This window comes from Canis lupus, chromosome 22, assembly GCF_048164855.1.
Source record: "Canis lupus baileyi chromosome 22, mCanLup2.hap1, whole genome shotgun sequence".
Taxonomy (NCBI): domain Eukaryota; kingdom Metazoa; phylum Chordata; class Mammalia; order Carnivora; family Canidae; genus Canis; species Canis lupus.
In genome coordinates this window covers 47,872,461-47,893,673 of record NC_132859.1, presented here as the reverse complement: position 1 = coordinate 47,893,673, position 21,213 = coordinate 47,872,461, and the positions used below count along the sequence as shown (strand labels likewise).

The following is a 21,213-nucleotide window of genomic DNA, read 5'->3' as shown; positions in this document are numbered from 1 at the left end:
GCAGCATGTATGAGACATTCTCAAGGGGCTAATTTGCAGTGCAGCTTTTGTTGGGAGGGGACTTCCTTCAAATCAGCTGGTACAACTAGTATTAAGCCAGAGAAATATGAGTTCTGACTGAGTATGTCATACCAGGGAAATAATTACTGAGCTCCTGCCACGTGCAAAGAACCATGGTAGGACCTTGGAAGGTAACCTGGGGCTAGTCATGATACCTGCCTGAAAAGAGCTCAGAGTTTATTGGGACAAAGAGGACTAGTAGAAGCCCACTTGTAATGGTTGGCAGCAAGTGCAATGGGTGGAAAGAAGGTTAAGGTAACTCCATGTGGATGGAACAAGGTTATGCCAGCAAAGCTTCAAGGTGCCATGTGGGCATAGGGCTTGAAAGGTGAATAGGATTTCATCCAGCAGAATGAGCTCTGAGTGTGTCTGAGTGTGCATATGCATATGGATGTGTGCTTTCTCTATTCTTACTTTTCTGTGCCTCCATCTCATCTCTAATGTTGGATTTTTCATGAGTCACAGGGTGGTTGTGAGAATAGAGTATAATAGTATATGTAAAAATTCTTTGTAAGAGATAAAGTACTAAAAGATCATTTAATGATGATAAAAGTAGGACCACGAAAACCTTATTAGCTTTTTACCAAATCAAGTCCATGGTAATTGCTAACATTACTTAAGAGATTAATATGTACCAGGCCATATTTTGAATACTTCATATGCATTAGTTCAATTTAGTCCTTACAATATTACTTTGATCTAAATACTAATATTACTCATTCCTATTTTAGAAATGGGGAAACTGAGGTGTAGAGAGCCTTAGGTCACATTGCTGGTAAGTGGTGGAGGTAGGATTTGTTATTTCTTTTCCCCTATCAAATTTATTTTATTTAAAAATTTTTTTTCTATGCCCTCAGCATTTTAATTTTTTGTTTTGTTTTTGTTTTGAGTTTTTAATTTAAATTCAATTCATTAACATGTAATTTATTACTAGTTTCAGAGGTAGAGTTCAGTGATACATCAGTCTTATATAACACCCAGGGCTCATTATATCATATGCCCTCCTTACTGTCTATCGCCCAGTTATCTCATCTCCCCAGTCACCTCCCCTCTGGCAACCTTCAGTTTGTCTCCTATGATTAAGAGCCTCTTATGGGGACGCGTGAGTGGCTCAGTGGTTGAGCGTCTGCCTTCGGCTCAGGGCATGATCCTGGAGTCCCAGGAAGGAGTCCCACATCAGGTTCCCTGCATGCAGCCTGCGTCTCCCTCTGCCTGAGTCTCTGCCTCTCTCTCTCTCTTTCTGTGTATGTGTCTCTCATGAATAAATAAATAAAATCTTTTTTAAAAAAAGTCTCTTATGGTTTATTTCCCTCTCTGATTTCATCTTGTTTTATTTTTTCCTCTCTTCCCCTAGGATCATCTGTTTTGTTTCTTAAACTCCATATGAATGAGATCATATGATAATTGCCTTTCTCTGATTGACTTATTTCGCTTAGCCCTTAATACCCTCTAGTTCCATATTTTCTAATGCTGCCTGTATTTGTTTGCTCAGCTCAGGCTGCCACAGCAAAGCACCATAGATTGAGTGGTTCAAACAACAGACATCTATTTCTCATAGTTCTAGAGGCTGTGAAGTCCAAGATCAAGGCACTGTCTGATTCAGTTTCTAATGAGAGCTTCCTTCCTAGTCTGCAGGTGGCCACTCACTTTCTGTGATCCCACATGGTCTCCAGTGTTTCTTTTCACAAGGACAGCAATCCTATAGGGTCAGCTGGCCTCCCTGCTCCAGGACCTCCGTCAACCACAGCTAACCCCTGATAAGTCTTATTTCCAAGCATAGTCATAATGGGGTATAGGGCACCCACATATGAATTTCAGGAGAACAGAATTCAATCTATCAAACTGCTCAATATAAGCATTCTATTATAATTCACTGATTATTGATCATTCATTGATTATTACTTCATGCCTGGGATTCTATGTGGAATTCTATGTGCTGCAGATATTGAACTGAGCAAAACAAAGTTTCTCTTCTTGAGGAGCTAACTGCATCCTCTATCCTAATGGCAGAAACAGACAATGAACACATAAATATCGTGTTAGGTTGTGAGAAATGCCAAGGAGCAAAAGAAAAGCAGGTCAATAGCAGAGAGGAAGAGAGTATGATTTTGGCAACCAGGGCTAGAGTAAATGTCTCTAATAATTTGATAATGAAGTATTGAAAGTTTAGCTTGTCTGGAGGAAGAACATTCCAGGCAGAGAGACTGGATGCAGAGGCCATGAGAAGGAATGGGTTCACAGGTCATATGGCAGCCAGTGTGGATAAAAGGAATAAGCAAGGACAAGAGTGATAGGGGGATCAGAGACATGACAGGAACAGGACCATATATGGATGGAATGTTTTTATTCTGAGTGATATGGGAAGCACTAAAAACCTTGGAGGGGAGGAGTGGTATGCCCTGACATTTTTCTTTTTTTAAAGGATCATTTGAAGGAAGATAAAGGGATGCTGAGGTAGAGGGGAGAGGTTAGTTGGGAGGTTATTATAAAATCCCAAGAGAGAGATGATGGTGGTTCAGACTCAGAGTAATATTGTTGGAAGCAGGGAGAAATAGGAAGATCCTAGTCATACATATTCTGAAAATAGAGACAGCAGGATCAGATAAGGGATAAAAGAAAAAGGAAATAAGTATGGTTCTAAGGTTTTAGACTAGGACAAGCATGAAATTTAAACTTGCTGAGGTAGGACTGATGAACTAAAAGTATGATTGGGAATATAGAGAGTTAGGGCTTGGACATATTCTAATCAAAATGTTTCTTAGCTAGAGATGTGGAGATGGTGAGTAGGCAGCTAGAAATAAGGGTCTGTTGGCCAGGGGAGAAATTGGGGCTGGATATTTAAATGTGTATGTCATTTGTCTGTAGATGGCATTGAATTAAAGAGATTAAATGAAATACTTTAATTATATTACTGTATTTCCTTTAGTGATTTCTTTTCATGTCTCTCTTAGTATGACTTAGTAAACGGATGTTTATTATTATTATTTTTTTTAAAGTGTCTGTGGCTAGAAAAGAGAAGAAACCCAAGGCCAGAGCTCTAGTTCATTCTGGTATTTAGAAATCTGGAACACAAGAAGTAGGTGGCTAATGAGACTGAGAAGGAGCAGCCAGTGAAGGAGAATGAGAATCAAGAATAATGCCGTATGGCCAAAAAAAGGATTGTTTCAAGGAGAAAAATAGACTGATCAGCTATACTAAATGTTTCAGGTGAGGTGATAGAGTGATGTCTGAGAGTTGGCAAATGAACCTGGCAGTGTGGAGGTCATTGGTGGCCTTGATAAAAGGGTTTTTGTGGAGATGACAAGAAGGGAGACTGCAAAAGGAAGGAAGGAAGAAGCAAAACCTTAGAAGAATTTGCTATGAAAGAAAGGAGGAAATGGGTTAGTTGCTGGAAAAGACTGTGAAGTCAATGGAGAGGTTTATTTATTCCTTTTTATTTTATTTGTTTAACAGGGAGAGAAAGTGTGAGTGGGGTAGGAAAGGAGGGGCAGAGAGAGAGAGAGAGAGAGAGAGAATCCCAAAAAGGCCCCATGCCCAGCACAGAACCCAATGCAGGGCTTCATCTCACGACACTGAGATCACAACCTCACAACCTGACCTGAAATTGTCAGATACTAAACCAGTTGAGCCACCCAGATGCCTCTGGAGAGGTTTATTTTTAATATGGGCAATGTTAATGAGAACATTTCAATACTGAGGAGAATTATTGAATGGGACAGGGAGAGAGAGAAGAGAGAGTGCACCTATATTGTAGCAGAGAAGATGGATAATTGAAAAATTGATTCCCTGAGTAGGTACATGGGAGGGAATGGAACCTAGAACAGAAATGCAGAATTCATCTTAGACAAAATCACAAATATTTTTTCTATGTAAGAGGAGAAAGGAAAAGTATATACATATGGATGTGGGTAGATTAGAAGACATGATACTAGCAATCGGAAGTTTTTGCTTGCTTCTATTTTCTTATTGAAATAATCATTGAGGTCTTTGGCTGAGATTATGGTCATGGAAGGAGGCGTTGGAGGCTTGAGGACAAATAAGAAGTGAAATGGAATTTTAAGAAAGTGGCAGCAGAAATTGTACAGAAAATATAGTAGGCTTGCTGGGCAGCACTAATGGCCTCTAGGTTTACATGAGACCTATACTTGTGGTAAACACCGTATAATGTGTAAAGAGGTTCAATCACTATGTTGTATTCCTGAAACTAATGTAACATGGTATGTAAACTATACTTAAATACAAAAATTTTAAAAAAGAGGTAGAGGTCTGGGGTGAGGGAATTAGGTGAAAGTGATCAAAAGACACAAACGCACAGTTATAAGAAAAATAAGTATCAGGGATGTAATGTACAACATAAAGAGTATAGTTATGTTATATGGCATGTTTGAAAGTTTCTAAGTGAGTGGATCCAAAAAGGTTTCATCATGAGGAAAAAATTTTAATTGAAGTGATGTTAACTAAACTTATTGTGGTAATCATTTTGCAATTTATACATATGTCAAGTCATGCTGCACACCTTAAATTTATAGTCTTGTATGTCAACTATATCTCAATAAGCTGGAAGAAAACAACAAGTAGTCAAAGAATTAGACTCAACTAGGAAGAGTTTTTTCCTTTTTAATCATCTGAGTATAATGGAAGAAGATAGTAGCAAGGTAATGTATTTGAAAGGATATTTATAATCTCCAGTAATATTTCAGAAATAGAATGAATTGAAGCTTATGACTGTAGATGACACTTATTAGAAAGATATTATTTACTGTTATTGATATTTTTGTCTAGCAGTAGGCCTGTCTAGGTGATAGGAGGTGGCTGGAAATCTATCTATCTTTTTCTTTCTTTCTTCCTTTCTTTCTTTCTTTCTTTCTTTCTTTCTTTCTTTCTTTCTTTCTTTCTTTCTTTCTTTCTTTCTTTTCTTTTTTTTTATAACAACTAATAATAATCCACTTGTCATTCTAATGATGGATGTGGTTTAAGTTCTTTGGATCAATGTTGAGTACTTCAATGTGCCAGTTTCTGTGTTGCGCATTGAGGGTACAGATGAATACAATGTCTAGGGAGTGAAGTGGATGTGTAAACTACAGCATGGTAATTACAATGGATGAGATCAGCATCAGTACCTTCTGGTGGAAACTGGCAGAAGATATTAGATACTCTTGAGGCAATGATTACAGAACTGAGTGGTATAAGTAAGAGACAGCCAAGTGAGAAATGTTAGGATAGAGGAGTCAGTAAGAACATTCCCAGTCCAGGGAATGACATGAACAAGGGTCTGAAGGCTTGTTAGAATGAAGTCAGCTTGGAGAGTTCAAGGTACAGTAGTTTGATGGTTGGAATGCAGAGTGATGCAGGGTAGCCTGAAGAGTAAATTGGGCCCAGATAATGAAGAGTCTCCATATATTGGATCAAAGAACTTGGCTTATTCCAATGGCAATTGTTGGTCACTGAAGGAATTTAAGCAGGAAAATGATGTGGTCAGACAGTTTGGTATCTCAGAAACTTTACTTTGTGAAATGTGGAAAATACACTGAAGATAGAGATAAGATTAAGCAAGATAAGTTCAGAAGGTTCTGTAATGTTCCAAGTAGGACATGAACTACCCAAGAGCTTTTTAGATGAGTAGAAGGGAAGAGATAGATTGAACAGATGTTCAATAGGGAGAACCAATAGCACTGACGCACACAGTGGCAGAGCTGGAGGAAGGACACCGGTTTAGGGGTTTTGGCTCAGCCTGACTGAGCAACAGGTCTGTTCACCAAGCAGAGTGTAACGACAGGCTCCATTTTGATAATGCTCAGTGTGGCATAGGATTCTATGTGTTCCCTAAATCTCTTTCCTTTTCTTCCTGGGCAGAGAAGACCATTTATCATTTTTTCTTGCACTGGGTAGGACTATATTACTGAATTTTGGTCAGTGGAATACTTTTAGCAGTGACGTCTGCCTCTTCTGGACTTGACCCTTCCTGTGGGATCTTGCATGCACTTTCTCTTCCTATCAGCTCTATTAGATGTAATGGACTCACTGGAGGACTTTGAGCCTAGGGATACTAAAAGCCCCTCAGTGAGGAATCTGTATCCTTGAATGATGGCATAGAGCATAGAGAGAACTACTCTCCCTTACCAGCCCTTCACTGGACTGTGATATAATTGAGGAAAAACAAAAACAAAAACAAACACTGTATAATCTTATGCTATTAAGATTTGGGGGTTATTTGTTTTAGCTTACCATGACTAAAAAACTTAAAGTGTACATGGGAGAACCAAGAAGCTAGAAAGTGTGGTTCTGGGTTAAGACCATGAGAAAAGAATGAGCCTCAACAGCTTTCTTTCCTCTCCATTCTCTTCCTACAGGTCACCCCTGCTTGAATTCTTTCTCTTGGTGAACTGTATGAGTTTTTTCTTCACCAAAATTGGAGACCTGGCCTTTCCCCTACTCCCTACTTCTCCTGTGTCATTCACAGTCATGGTGGTCCACTCTGTCAGTTTTACCTCCTTCATATGTCGTGTATATATATCTATTACCTCCTCATTCCCATGTGCTTTTTCTCATCCATTATCTGTTGGAGGGGGCATTGTCCTGCGTGTGATATGATGCTTAGCAGCATCACGTGCCTCGTTAGATGTCCATGGCACATGCTCTCTAGTTGTGGTGCCCAGAAACATCTCCAGATATTGCCAAATACCGAGAGGGCAAAATTATCTCCAGTTAAGACATTTAGGACTTTGAACACACTTAGATTTCAGGCTGAATTGGGGGATAAGGATGGGAGATTTTTTCATTTCTGATGGCTCAAAAAGCAAATGAGTTTCAGTAACAAATTTAAGGATGAATTTAACATATTTGACAGTACAAGTACACTGGATTAAGTGCATTGTTTTGTTTGTTTGTTTGTTTGTTTTGTTTTTAGCAACCTGTCATGGCAATTCTTTTCCTGGAGGTAACACTCATTAGTGTACATGTGTTTCAATATATGGATCACAAATATTTCTCCTTTATGTACCCCTACTCCACATTCCCACCTGAATTTGCTGGTGATCTCAGCTACCGGAAGCACAGAGTGACTCCAATACTGGAATGATTACCAAGTTCAGCCTAGGCAAGTGGTGGCTGCAGGTTGAAATTGTAATTATAGTCTCACAAGGCGTGCCCACATGCCTTGTGCTAGATGCCCCGTGTCTTTTATACCTCTGAAAAATCTTATTTTCCTGTATTTCTCTTGATGAGTGGAGAGATTACAGTTGAAAGAGGAAAGAAACTAAAACTCCATGGAGTTAATTAACTAACATTGAATTTGAAGCTCAGTCTGAAAAAGTAATCCTACCCACTTTCCTCCACCTGGGCTGCCCTCTAATTGCCTTGCCTGTACTTACAATCTCATTTCACTGAAGCTGAAGTCAATTCTTTGAGGTGAAGTAAGGGAATATTGCCAGATGGAGCTGAAAGGGATTGTCAGTTGAACCACACAAAATAACTTCTGGGATAAAGTTTCAGCAAGTTGAGGGCACTAAATTTTTTATATTTTTTAAATGGGAAACAAGAACTCTTGGCTTTATAACTCATGAGTTTACATGGAAAATGCCTTTAATGATTCCCTCACTAGGTTTTGTAGGAGGTAGCTTCTGCCTGGCCCCTCAGCAACATCTGCTGGCATCATCCTGTATCTTACCCATGCCAAGTTCTTTATATACTGTACCTTGGAAAGGCTGTGCTTTTTTCCCTGTTGTGATGGTCTCTTCCCAGAATACCTCTCCCACTCATATGCCTGATGTATTTCACTTATTATGAAGAAACTTTCTGTGCTGCTTCTACACGGAAGCACCACTGAGGACCCACGTGCTTGCTTCCTTCCTTCCCCAGTTCCACATAGTGTGGTAACATGCTATTTAGCGGTCTTTTTTCTAACACTGGATTGCAAACCCTGAAGGTGGGCATCATTTTTGTTTCCCTTTGTACTTCTGTCTACCGTTGTACCCTCAAACAGTATATTCATTAATGAGGAACTATATTTTGCTAGACAGAGTGCATGTTGAAATGACCCAATAGCAAAGAGCATACAAGAGACTATATAACTATGTTGAATTATCTTCTAGGGGAGAATTCTGTGGCCATATGCCACTACTGACTCAACCACTGTGTCATGCAATTGTTGGCTCACTTAGCTAGAAATTCTGATATGCTGAGCCTCAAGCCAAGCCCATTCCGCCATTGAGTTCATTCAGCAGGTTTGAATCTTCCCTTGGGGCTTTTCAGTAACTTGATTTGTGCATAGTTGTAGGAGAGCACATAAGCACACACAGTGAAAGTGAGACATGGACCTGTACCTGCCTACGACAAATGTTTCAGGGAACTTTTTTCTTTTTTTTTTTTTTTTACTATTCCTTTTCTTCTTAGTGATGCTATGAGAATTTTTATAAGAATCTAGCTGGACAAAAATGTTGGGTCTCACTTATGGTCATGCTTCTGTGTGCTGCACAAGCATGTACACAAGCTCTGTTAATACCCACCCCAAGTCCCCTCGACTCATTTTGGCAGCTGTTTCCTTCCCCAGGTTCAGGAGTAACTTCTCCAGGTAGGACAGAAAACTGCTACTAATAAATGTAGCCCTGGGCCAGTGACCTTTACTGGGAATCATCTGTTTCTGTGACACAAGCCAGCGTGTGTGAAGGAGGCTGCATATAAATGTGCTGGGGAGGATGGGGTGGAGCACACCAACCTGGAACGCAGTTGTAGCAGGATGTTTGCCCTGAGGATCTGGAGGGTTTTCAGGCCTTGATTTCCTGGACCAGGTGGAAAATGAGAAAAAGGATCAAAAGGGCAACATATCCCCTCCCCACTGCTTGCTCCAATACTGGCCAGGCCCAATGTTCCCAGCGTACTCCTTGGCTTTTGCTACAAACAAGCTCTGAATCATCTGCTATTCAAGGCAGGAGAAGAAAAACAAAATGTATTCAAACAAAAATCGAAAGACTGTATTGTTGATAAAAAGCTTCACCCCTCTAAGCTCAGAGGTGGATTCAGGATTTGTTTTGCAGGGCTGGTGTAATTTGTTTGTATGTGTGTGTATGCTTGTGTATTAGGTTTCTTCAAACAAACAAATAAAAAATTAGGTGTAAAATGAATATTTACTCTTAATGCAAAAATAGTTAAATACAAATTTAGCATTAAAAGTGCTGAAAAATACCACAGACACATAAGCCCAAAAGTATAATTTTTATCATTACCTGCCAATTTTTATTGATAACTTTCACTGCTATTATATATTTAGTTATGAACATCTATGCAGATATATACTGAAATACTTCTGTAGATAATTCTATACAAATATACAAACACTCTCAAATTAAGGCATAACTAATTACAAATAGATATATTAAAATTGTTGCCACATTGTATTGAGATCCATAATTATGTAATCAACTCTCATACATGGACATACAGATAAAAATATGCAGGCAGTTTGTTGTTGGAACATTTTTTTCTCCAGGTGGTTTTGCTGTATCAGAGGCCATTTTCTGTGTCTTTTTGTCTGAGATCACCACTTTGTCCCATGTAGGGACATGCTCCGATCCAGTTCAGTGCATTGGGACACATAAAGCATGCAACTTGACAGAGTGCTATATCCTTCATTTGTTATACTGCTGCAGGGTTGTACCTTACAAACTCGGGGATTTGGTTTGATACATTCTTTTTATAAGATTTTATTTATTTCTTCATGAGAGACAGAGAGAAAGAGAGGCAGAGACACAGGCAGAGGGAGAAGCAGGCTCCACGCAGGGAGCCCAATGTGGGACTCAATCCTGGGTCTCCAGGATCACGCCCTGGGCTGCAGGCGGCGCTAAACCGCTGAGCCACCCGGGCTGCCCTGTTTTGATACACTCTATTTTGCATGATTCCCATCAATAAAAAAGTGCATTTATAATTGTTTAAGGTACTTTGTCAGGTATTTTCTGACAAGAGAAGTATTTTCATTTTGCCTTGGGATTAATTATAAATGAAATCATTTGCTTACAAATTTACATGTTTGTTGATTGGAAGAAGTTCTCACAGGCTAGCTCCTGACTCCACATATTTTAAACCTATTTTTCCTCCATTGCCTACATTCTTTGGATACCAAGAGTTTTGGGTCATGTTTGTATTATGATTTCACCTCAAGTCCTGTCATGATGCCAGGTGAGTCAGCGCAGTAAGATTATTCCTGGAAGTTATCCCCACCTTCCTACAGCAATAACTTAACTTTCATGAGAAAGACTGTGAGCCACATAAATATGTTCCACTCAACCCAAACAAAATATATGCCCTTCCTTAGCTGATCTAAAAATACAGATGGCCGTTCCAATGTTGTTCTATAAGAAAGAGCAAAGACAGAAGCTTTAAGCAGTTGTGGTTTAAACTTCTTACTTTTACAAATTTTGCAAAACCATAAGGTCTTGTGAACACATTGCTATAGCTCCTCCTAGGGTTTTGGAAGAGTCCTGTGCAAGTGGCTGTTTCTCAAGTTTAAATTTCATTATTGTTATTACAGACATCTAGGTTTGAGCTAGAAGTCCATGGATTATTGAATTGCTGATTACAGCTTTGGGAGAGTTTTTCATTCATTCATTCATTCATTCATTCAGACATTTTATTCACTTATTTTTTATTCATTTGATTATCTGGCACTTATATAGTGTAGTAGTATCTACTAGTGTTCAGTATGTGATAGGACAGGCAGACAAATAGACAAAAGTCTGCATCCAGTTCCTATTATTGTGGTTGCTTTGTAGGAAATAAAGGAAATTATTTGTTGCCTCCTCTCTGGTTTGACTGCTGTTTCTAAGGCAGCCATAGGTGCAGGATCTCTTCCTGCTCTCCTTGCCGATTTTATCTGTGAGGTTCAGAAAGCTTGTGCTTAACCTTTTCCCCTGCTGGTGACTCCTGTTTGATCAGCCATCTCACTCCTCCAGCACCACGGGAATCAGAAACTCTGATACACTGGGCAGACACAGATACTTAGAAAGTGAAGCAAAAACTTGTGATATTTTAAGGATTTCCAAGCAGACTTCTTAATCACAAGTGGTGCTTCTGTCTTGCCATTCCATGTCATGGGTGCCTGGGACTTCCCATGAGGGACTCATTCTATTCTCAAAGGCCTATCATCTCACATATGAAAGTTTTACTTTTTCTCCTATGACCTTGGACCAGTTACTCATCTCAATGAACTTCAGGCTCTGCATCTATAAAATCGGGTATAAAGAGGGAAAATGATAGAGTATTTGTGGTGTGCTTGGTAAATAGGAAGCTGCGAATGAAGTAATTTATTCCATTAGGACCTAAATATCCAGGACAGGAACATTCTGAAACACGGTGCAGAGCAGGCTTCCTCTTCACAGTGAGGACATAGAGGCTGTATGTTGAAACCTCAGACTGGCTGGATTTTTAGTTTTGACAAATCTTTTAGTGAATCTGTTCATTTAAAAATATATTGCTGGAAATTAAAATTTATCTGAAGGAAAGAAAAATGGAAAAATTGATAAAATTCTTTAGTCCATGTTCTTGTTTCTGGCACCAATCCAGGCACATAAGATTGTCCATGTATCAGAAATACAGAAGGAACATACATGTATTTTCCATTTTATATTTTTATTGTATACCAAATCACCCATAATGTTGCTATTAGTGAAAATTGTATGATATTTGTGGTCCATATTGTACCAAAGGGAGGGATATTAATTTTCATTTGGGCTGGATCTGAAAACTGCAATGCACACACTGAGTGACATCTCATTTTTCCTGATAATGATGTTGATACGTCTCTGGAATACCCATATGCTCAGCATTTGCTGTTTTGAACTTGTTCTTCATTAATTATGGTTGTGCAGAAGCTGCCAAAAATTAAGTTCTATGGAGGATTTAAATTTGAGCTCTGAAACGGGTGAATTTTACACATAAATGAAGAAACAGACTCAAAGTGGTGAAGTTTGCACAGCAAAGAAGTAGCAGAGCTGGCAAATTAACCCTACTGGTCTGATCCTAAAGTTTGCTTGCTGTCCCCATGACACCACATGGCTTCCTATCCCTGAGGAACTGATGAGGAGAGACAGTTCCCTGGTATCTGCACAGAGAGAAACACAGATAGGAATTTTGCAGGTTGTTGCTTCATAACCAAAAGTGTGATTTTTGCTCTTCCAGTTTCATCTGGGAGAATAGAAGGGATTTGTTTTCTAAATGAATTGATCCCTGCATCTGAATTTCTGATATCCAAGATTATGGGCCTTAGTTTGTCTAACATTTGGGGAAATAAAAAAGAGGGAAGGATTTAAGTGAAGGGTATGCCACAGAGATCACATTACCTTTCTTTTTAAGGAGATTGCACTTTAAAAAAAAAAGAATTTATTTATTTATTTGAGAGAGAGAGAGAGAAAGAGAGAATGAGCAGGGATGAGGGGTGGAGGGAGAGGGAGAAGCAGACTCCTCACCAAGCAGGGAGCCTGAAGCAGGGAGGCTGATGCTGGACTTGATCCCAGAATCCTGGGATCATGACGTGAGCTGAAGGTAGATGCTTAACTGAGTGAGCCATCCAGATGCCCAAGAATCCTGCATTTTTAGGTGTCATTTTCATATATATGGTTTCAGTGATTGGCAAACACTTTTCATAAAGGGCCACATAGTAAGTCTTTTGTAGCAGTATCCTTTTCACAGAGCTCTGATGTGATGAAAATCTGTTGAAATACATTAAGCACTAAAACATGTATTTGCCTCTTCCCCCACCTCTTCTTCTTCTTTTTTCTTCATTTTCTCTTCTTATAGTGGTTAAGAACATTGGTTTTAGAATTAAAAGCCTGATTTCAGTTGGTTGACATTGGGCCAATTACTTAATCTAAGTCCCAGTGTTTGATCTGAAAAATGGAAGTTTTACTAGTAGCTTACTCACAAAATTCTTAGGAAAGTAAAATATGTTAGTGCATGAATAGCATTTATACCCATGCTTGGTGCTTAGCAGATCCTCAGCAAATAGATCCTGCTACCCATTCTTCTTCTTTTTCACCTCCTTTCTCTTTCCACTTCTCCTCATCTTCTTTATTACGTAAGCAGTTCTTCAAGTGCCATTTCTGGTTTTATTTTTTCCCAACACCTGAGGAAACCTTTGCATCCTCAGGGGTTAGTTTGTACCCTAGTCATTCTTTCCCAAGATGTGAATTTTCTCAGCAATCTCTGACATAATGCTCATGACCCATCTGTGCATAATGTCCCATGGCTAAGTGCTCAAGCAAAGGTAGAAGCCCCTTAAGGCTACATCTCTTAGGGTCTTGACACATACTTTGGATGAAGCCTTTCCTAAATGTTATTGCTAAAACATCTCTTAATTCATGAACCAGACATTCTGATGATTCCTTACTGAATCTGAATCAGTTTATTAATTCAAAAAGTTCCTGAATCAGTAAGGTTATACAAACACACACACACACACACACACACACACACACACACACATGATTACTCTGTCCCTGCAAGAATGAGAATGGAATTCCTTAAGAATTTATTTCTTTTTCTCTTAAAGGACATTGGTGGTGGTGGTATTAGTGATATAGTGAACATGTATGAAATGACAGGCGGAGAAAAAATTCAGTGAGGGACTCTAATTCTTGATAGGACTGTCTGTAAAAGCTTCACAGAAGCTTCTCAGGGGGAAGACCTCAAGTTACTGTCCAACCATGCTCCTCTCAGGACCAACCATGTCTCATTTCCATCAGTGACACATGAAGACAGAAGGGCAAGCAGACGGGAATGTGGGAATGTTCATACACAAATAAGGGCACTGGGGAGGTTGGCAAGCTCATCATTCCCTCCTGCAGATCCTGCTTCTGTCTTTAACATATCAATTGGATCAAGCTTGAGTCTTTCTTTGATCCTCCTGACATCCTGTTTACTATTGTTTATTTAGCTTATGATTCTTCTGCCTCCAAGGTAAATCTTCATACTGCATGATCAATAAGCTATGGGGGCCTTAATTAAAATTGCAGGAAAAAATTGATACTGGAAACAAAATTCCTCCAGTATCTGTAAGAAAAGGAAATGCTATTTCTCATGGAGGTTTTTTCACTGTCTCACACTGTCACTTTTGAAATTTGTTGAAACATTGGGGATCCTACAGTAGATTTCTGAGACGTAGCTTAGATATATGGGTAGATATGTGAAGAAAAATGAGACCCTTTGATAAGACTTTTGAATATTTAAGTGTCTCTCTAGAGACTCAATATATAGTGTAGTTGGTGAGTGTTAATAAAAAGTCTGAATGCTTATTTTAACTGCAAAAGAAACCACAAATCTGGATTTTAGGTCCTGTCTCAGGTACACAGAGAGAGAGAGAATTGCTGAGGCATTTGCAAACAGTATATAGGGTTTTGATTTCACTAATTTAACTACCTCTGGTAGTTTTTAAATAAGTCCCTTGAATGAGGAGAGTGCTTCATCCTCTGCCCAGGTAATGGGAGCTGTCCCCAATCATGGTACTGAAATAGCTACAAAGAGTAGCATTGAGCCATGAAGCTCCTCAGGCTCCTTGCTAATGATCAAAGATGTGAGGTCAACTAGGGAAGCCATAAGAGTTACTGACAGAAATTGCAGTTAGCAGTTGTCATTATCGAGTATAGTGGACTTAAATTTTTTTCTACCATTCAATGGCTTTGTAACTAGCAAATTATTCCATTTTTGTGAACCATTATTTGCCCATGATTAAATTTGGTTAATATGAGTATTAAATGAGATTTGTATGTGAGAATTGCTAGCACAGTATTTGCAATATTTTGCATGTTTATCAGATGCTATTCCATCCCCAGACTTTTGGCTATCTGAACCTAATATTCCTGGGAGCTATTGCTCTTCTAATGCTGATGCAGAATCAACCTCATTGGGGTGCCTTCTTAATCAAAGAAGAATATCTAGCTCTTTCTGATATTTTCATACACGTGTGGTATTCAGCATGATTTCAGGGGAAATTACTGTTGATGGATGCCCTTTCTTTTTCTTTCTTTCTTTTTAAAAGTTTTAATTTATTTATTCCTGAAAGACACAGAAAGAGAGGCAGAGACATAGACAGGAGAAGCAGGCTCCCTGCAGAGAGCCTTATGTGGGACTCCATGCCAGGACCTTGGGATCATGACCTGCGTCAAAGGTGGACGCTCAACGACTGAGGCTCCCAAGTGCCCCAATGCATGCCCTTTCAATATAATCGACAAAGTAGGAAGAAAATAACAGTTTTATTCCCATAAACTGGATGGAATTAGTATCCTAGAATCCAAAAATGGGGAGATGGAGGTATCAGAAAGAATATGATAAAAAACAAATGACACACAAAAGAGGAGAAATTTATGTAACTGAAAGTTCAGGTTTTATGTGCCTTGAAGTAATTTTATTTTCTTTAGGTTTAGTTAAATATTTAAGTTTTCCAATCAGATGGTTAGAGAAAAGAGAATGTGAAAATTTATTATAGGGTACATTTTAAACCCATTTTTTTCTGCTGAGTCCTTGGAGTTATGTAGGATCACATTGAAACACTTTTACCTGTGTTCCCTGCTGCATTGCATGGTCATTCCAGAAAGGTAAAAATACAAATATTTGTGAAAGAATGCACAATTTCTTAGTGTGAGTTTCAAATTTGGAAAGAGAGAAGTGTCAAGCTCTGGGTGAGGTTACTTAGGGGGTAAATGTTTCTTATAGAATATAAAGGCACTTAATCATACATACAAATATAAACCCCATTTCCTACACCTTGCACAACTCTGCTGTATTATTTTGCCCTCTGAAATTAGGAGAAATCCTTCATAAAGTAAGCCTTAGTTTTAAAGTAAGCCCACATCTATGGCCAAAATAAAGTTGCAGTTTGAGGTGACACCCACCTTCTAATTTCCATTTCATCTTTGGCAAAAATAATACTTATTTCTGGTGACATTCAAAGAAAGAATGTTCAAGGGATATACAGTAATTTGATGTATGTTGTAGTTATGGATAGATGCTGAATGTTTCTCTGATGTGTGTGTGAAAGTGTGAATGTTTGAGTGTATAGGAGTGTGTGTGCGTATGTGAGTGTGTGTGGGTGTATGTGAGTGTGAATATATATATATCATGAAATGATCACCAAACTACAAAGCTTCCTAGGGCTTTAGTATAGCTACTTATTAGCTATATGACTTTGGGCAAGTCCTTTAATCTTTCTGACTTTCAGACTCTTTATGTATACATTTGTGATATTAAGACTCTGTTTATTTTGCAGGTTAATGGAAAGATGAAAAAATGGCTACATAAGAAAATTCCTTAAAGACTATAATTACCATACTAAATTAAAATATTTTAATAGCAGATGCATTTGCACACATCAAGAATGGAAAAACACATACATCTTTGAACACAATACCTGACATGTTCCTTAGACTTTGAAACTAAGGTATAGCATTTCATTGACAGTTTCCAATCTCCTAGTCTGGCTTTATAACAAAATCAAGGGATACCTTTAGCTATAGCTACTGGCAGAACCAAGGGTAGTGTCATTCAGAAAATACACGTATATCTGGAGTACTTTCATCCTCATGCATCTCCAAAGTCTTCCCCAGACCTACCTGGTATTGTTCCATTCTGTATGTGGGGCATCTAGGGTTGAGTAAAGCCCCCAGGTATATTCAGAGTACAACCACTTTGAAGAAGAACAGGTGAGTGGTCACACAGACAATGCATTGTATCTTGCTCTCTTTGAATTTGTTCATTGGTTTGGTCCATCTGGTCTTGGCTCACAAGGGTTCCTGGTTAATGAAGCTTTAAATAAACATAACCCAGGGGGAAATAAATGAATCACATACCAGAAGAAAGCACTGAAGTATAATCTTATTTGCTGACCTCCAAAGTAAAAGGAGAAAATACTGTTTCTTTCTGTTAAGGAAAAATATGATTACCAGTTAATTAGAATAGAAGATAATATAATACATTTAGACAGAGGAACTTGCCTCCAACTCTGATACTTTTGGGTCATAAAAAGTCATTTATGCATTCTGGAACCTCAGTCTCCTGATCTATAAGTAGGGATATAAAATCCTGCCACATAGTAGAAACTCAACACTTTTTTTTGTGCTTAGATGGTAGACTTCATGGGTGGGTGATAAATCAGAGATATCTTCACTCTCCGTTTCACAACTCTAAAAAGAGGGTACTAGGTATGGGAATGTCTAAGTTTCTACCCAGCTTTAGCTTTAGTATGGGATTGTGCTAGACCTTGAGGTTACCAAGTCCCATACCCTCACTTGACAGATGAGAAACATATTGTAATTCCGTAAAATACATCCTCTGATTACTTATTACATCTTTGTCTCTTTAATACAGTTCTTGCAATATGGAGGATTGTGTGGTTAATGAGAAGTAGAAGACTTTACTAAGATCCAGCGAATATGGCCTGGATTTTTTGGTAAACAGTTATGGGCAGTTCCTGTTGGCTCATGTGAATTGTTTGAATACTCAGTGTGTTCATTCTGTGTAGTGCCACAGGAGGAGGTTCACAGGGCTTAGGCTCCACTGACTGAAAGGAAGCATAGCTGGATTGGGAATTGATTTGAAAGTAATGAAACTTCTGTCTCATCAGGCATTTTCAAGTTTGCAGAGTCAATAGGTGATGGGGCTTTAATTAAAAATAAAAGGATAAATTGAAGCTTGGCTACAGCATCTGAAGGGAAAGATGAACTTTGGGATCAGGAGAAATATTGTCAGAATCCCAGGATAGAAAAGGCTGTTGAATTCTATTGAATTCAGGTAATTTAAACATATAACCTACAAAAACAACTGAGAGGAAGCTTATGTGCATGCTTACATACCACCATCCAATTATATCTGGAAGAGATCACATTTTTATAGTATGGCCCAATATGGTGAGACAATGAGTGGAGATGAAGGTGGGGTCCACAGGTTCTCATCACTGGTAGCTTGATAACAGTGTGGCATGTGCATGCTACTGCAGGCCCTAAGATTAGGCATGCTACTGCAGGCCCTAAGATTACTGCCACTGGAGATGGCTTAATGCAGGTCTGGAGTGAGCCCCATTTTTCACCGGGGCAACTTGGTATGCCCAGGTCCCTGGATCTGTTCAGAAAAATAGAGAACAAACCTCTCCTGTGTTTACATCCTTACATTCATTGATTTATTTTACAAACATTTACTTGGCACCAGTACTGGGACATTTGGTATTCTGGAAATAATGGAGAGCTACAAGGTGAATTAACCAGGTCTCTTCCCTCTATGGGGCTATATTATAGTGGGGCAGAATGACAGTAATGACCAACTATGATACAAGATGATGACAGGAAATGACCAATTGTAATGCAAGATGGAAGGAAATAAGCAATATGCCTAGAAATAGAGAGAAGGGTTATGGAGAAATAAATGATATCTTTTGAGCATATCCTTTACTCTTATGTCTTAAACCATGTCAGATATATTATTTATGTATTTTACAGTTACAAACAATTCTGAAAGGGGGATAAAATGTTCCTTATTTTACTGTTGACTTAATCAAGGCTCAGGAGTTTAAGGAGGTTGCTCAAGGTCATAAAGGAAACTTTAAAGCTGGATGGTAAGCTTTAAAAGTTACACATCCATGGGTTCCCCATAGCAGCCATTCTCCAGTGACCAAATGGAAGCAATGGCTGCTTTGATAGTTGATTTCAGTAAGGTGAGTTAAGCAAAGGGTTTATGCTTTCAGTTACAGTAAGCTAGTAGCCCTTAGTACCTGGATTTGAATCCCAAACTCTTTGAGACCCTAACTATATACATCTCCCAAACTTTTTCTATACTCAAGATCCTAGAGGTACTGTGCCATAGAAGGAGGTGTGGCTAGTGAGAGATGATTGATTTTTCTGGTTTCAGATCCCTTGTCCTCCCTATTTTTAGCCTGCCATTTCTATTTGTCAGTTAGATTGACTGAGATGTGTGTGATGATAGATGCTGAGAACCAGGTAACTCTTAGTTTCTGAGGTGATTTGGTTTCAGTGTTTGCTTCACCTAGCAGTCATCTTCACAGTCTTTGGGATCTACACTGACATTCTTCCCTTAGTCTCTGCCTGGTGCAAATATTGAATATGCACAAGGGAAAATCTTTACCTTCTGTCTTCATAGTACTTTAGAAGTATATGGCCACTTCTCTACTCATATCATGTTCTAGCCAACACCTCTGTCTGGTTAAAGACATAGATTTGTTTTCCAATTTATCCATAGATTGAGTTTCCAGTTTTTGGTTCTCTGGACAATAATAATTGTTTTAAATGCCATTTTCACAATTTAAATAATCGGTTTAAAACATTCAAGAAAACAATGTTTATTTCCCAGAATGTGTTTTCAAACTTATGAGAAGGGGTACAGAGGGAGGGCTAGGGAAAGGGGTGGGAGTGACGACTTTATTCATTTTTCTACAGTGGGATCTGAAGTTTCATTCTGCCTTAAAGCTTCTTGATATGAACATTCAGGTCTTATTTCATATTTTCTCTGCACTCAGAAAAAATCATTCATTAACAGTCTATGAATACTTGCTTACTAAGGTGTTATGTAGTTCCAACCTTTCCTACACCCTGAACTCTGCAGTTGTGCATCCATATAGTTGCTCAGCATCTCCAGCTGGATGTCTAAGAATATCCTGAAATTAACATATGGAACAGAACTCTGGATTCCCTCTCCCGGGTACTCCTGCTTTAGCAAGAGACATCTTCAGTTACCTACTTGCTAAGGTAAAAAAATTTCAGGGGTCATCAGCTTCTTTTTTTTCTTACATCCCACATCCAATCTATCAGAAAATTGTGTCAACATTACCTTTAAAATATATCCCTGGTCCTACCCCTTTCACCCTGTTCAGCACATTCCGTCTTAATCAAAACTCCATCACCTCTTACCAGCATTATTATTGTAGTCTGCTAAAATTGCACCGCTTTCTTCTGTGTCACACTAAAATTCTCTGCTAAAAAGATCTCTTATACTCTCATTGTTATTAAGTAAAGACTAAACATCTTTTAGAAAGACCTACCTGATTTGGCTCCTGAGTTCTTCTGAACTTCTTGTTCTTCCACATTTTACTTATTATGCTTTTAGCCCTCTTGGCTTTCTTTCTGAACTTCTAATGCATTGATCTTATTCTTGACGTTAGGTTTTTGCATACCCTGTTCTTTCTGCGTGGAAAGCTCCTCCACCGTTTACAATGGTTACCACTTAGTCTCTGTTCTAAACTGCTTTGTCTGAAAGTTCTTCTTCAGCCATCCAAACTAGAGTGTCACCTTCCCGCCCTCATCCTGCTCCTGTTTTCTTACAACCTGAAATTATCTTGTTTAAATATTTGTTTACATGTTTATTTTTTATTTCCTCTGTTAGAAGGTAAATGTCTTGAGGGAAGAGATAATCTCACACTTGGTAAATGCAGAATTCTCAAACCTAGGAGCAAATAGTACATAGTTAGTAGTCAAAAAATATTCTCTGGATAAGCTGGTATGAATTATATTTATTATATCATTTAAATATAACAATAATTACTTTGATTAAACATCTTGAATATGCCAGGCACTGTGCTAGCATCTTCATGTGAGCATTCCATTTAATCTTCAAGTAATATACAAGATAGTTTTTATTATTTACAGTTTATAGATTAGGGTTATAATGCTAAGAGAGAGTTTGTCTAACTTGTACAAAGGTGTATCAGCTCACACAGAGGATGAAAAGCCCACTGTTTCAGTTCAAGGGCAGTGAACTCTTGCTCAGCAATCCTCATCAGTGTACCAGTGATTCAGAGGGACCCATTTGTGTGATGCGTGTAAGAATGGGAAAAGACAGTGAAATTCATGGCACCTGACACTTGTGAGGTGAGATTTGGTTTAGGATTTGAAGGGACAATAGATTGTGAATAGGAAATAATCATCAAAGAAATAGGGAAATATGACCTATGTTTAAGAGAAAATGGTAGTCTATAGAAACTGACCCAGAAGTGAGCCAGATGTTTGAATTAGTAGATGAAGACTTTTAAAATAATAATCATAGATATTTTAGATAATCTCCAGCAAAAGAAGAAAACAATAGGTGATACAATTGGGGATTTTAGAAAATATATGAAAATGTTGAAGTTTACAAAACAGAAAATTCAGCATTGAAGAATACTACATCCTA

At 38.5% G+C, this 21,213-nt stretch overlaps 1 long non-coding RNA gene across 1 annotated transcript in view; it reads left to right on the top strand.

Moving 5' to 3' along the window:
* Positions 1–21,213, top strand: part of LOC140614292 (uncharacterized) — a 232,860-nt gene that overhangs the window by 137,341 nt on the left and 74,306 nt on the right. The gene's annotated exons all lie outside the window — the stretch shown is intronic.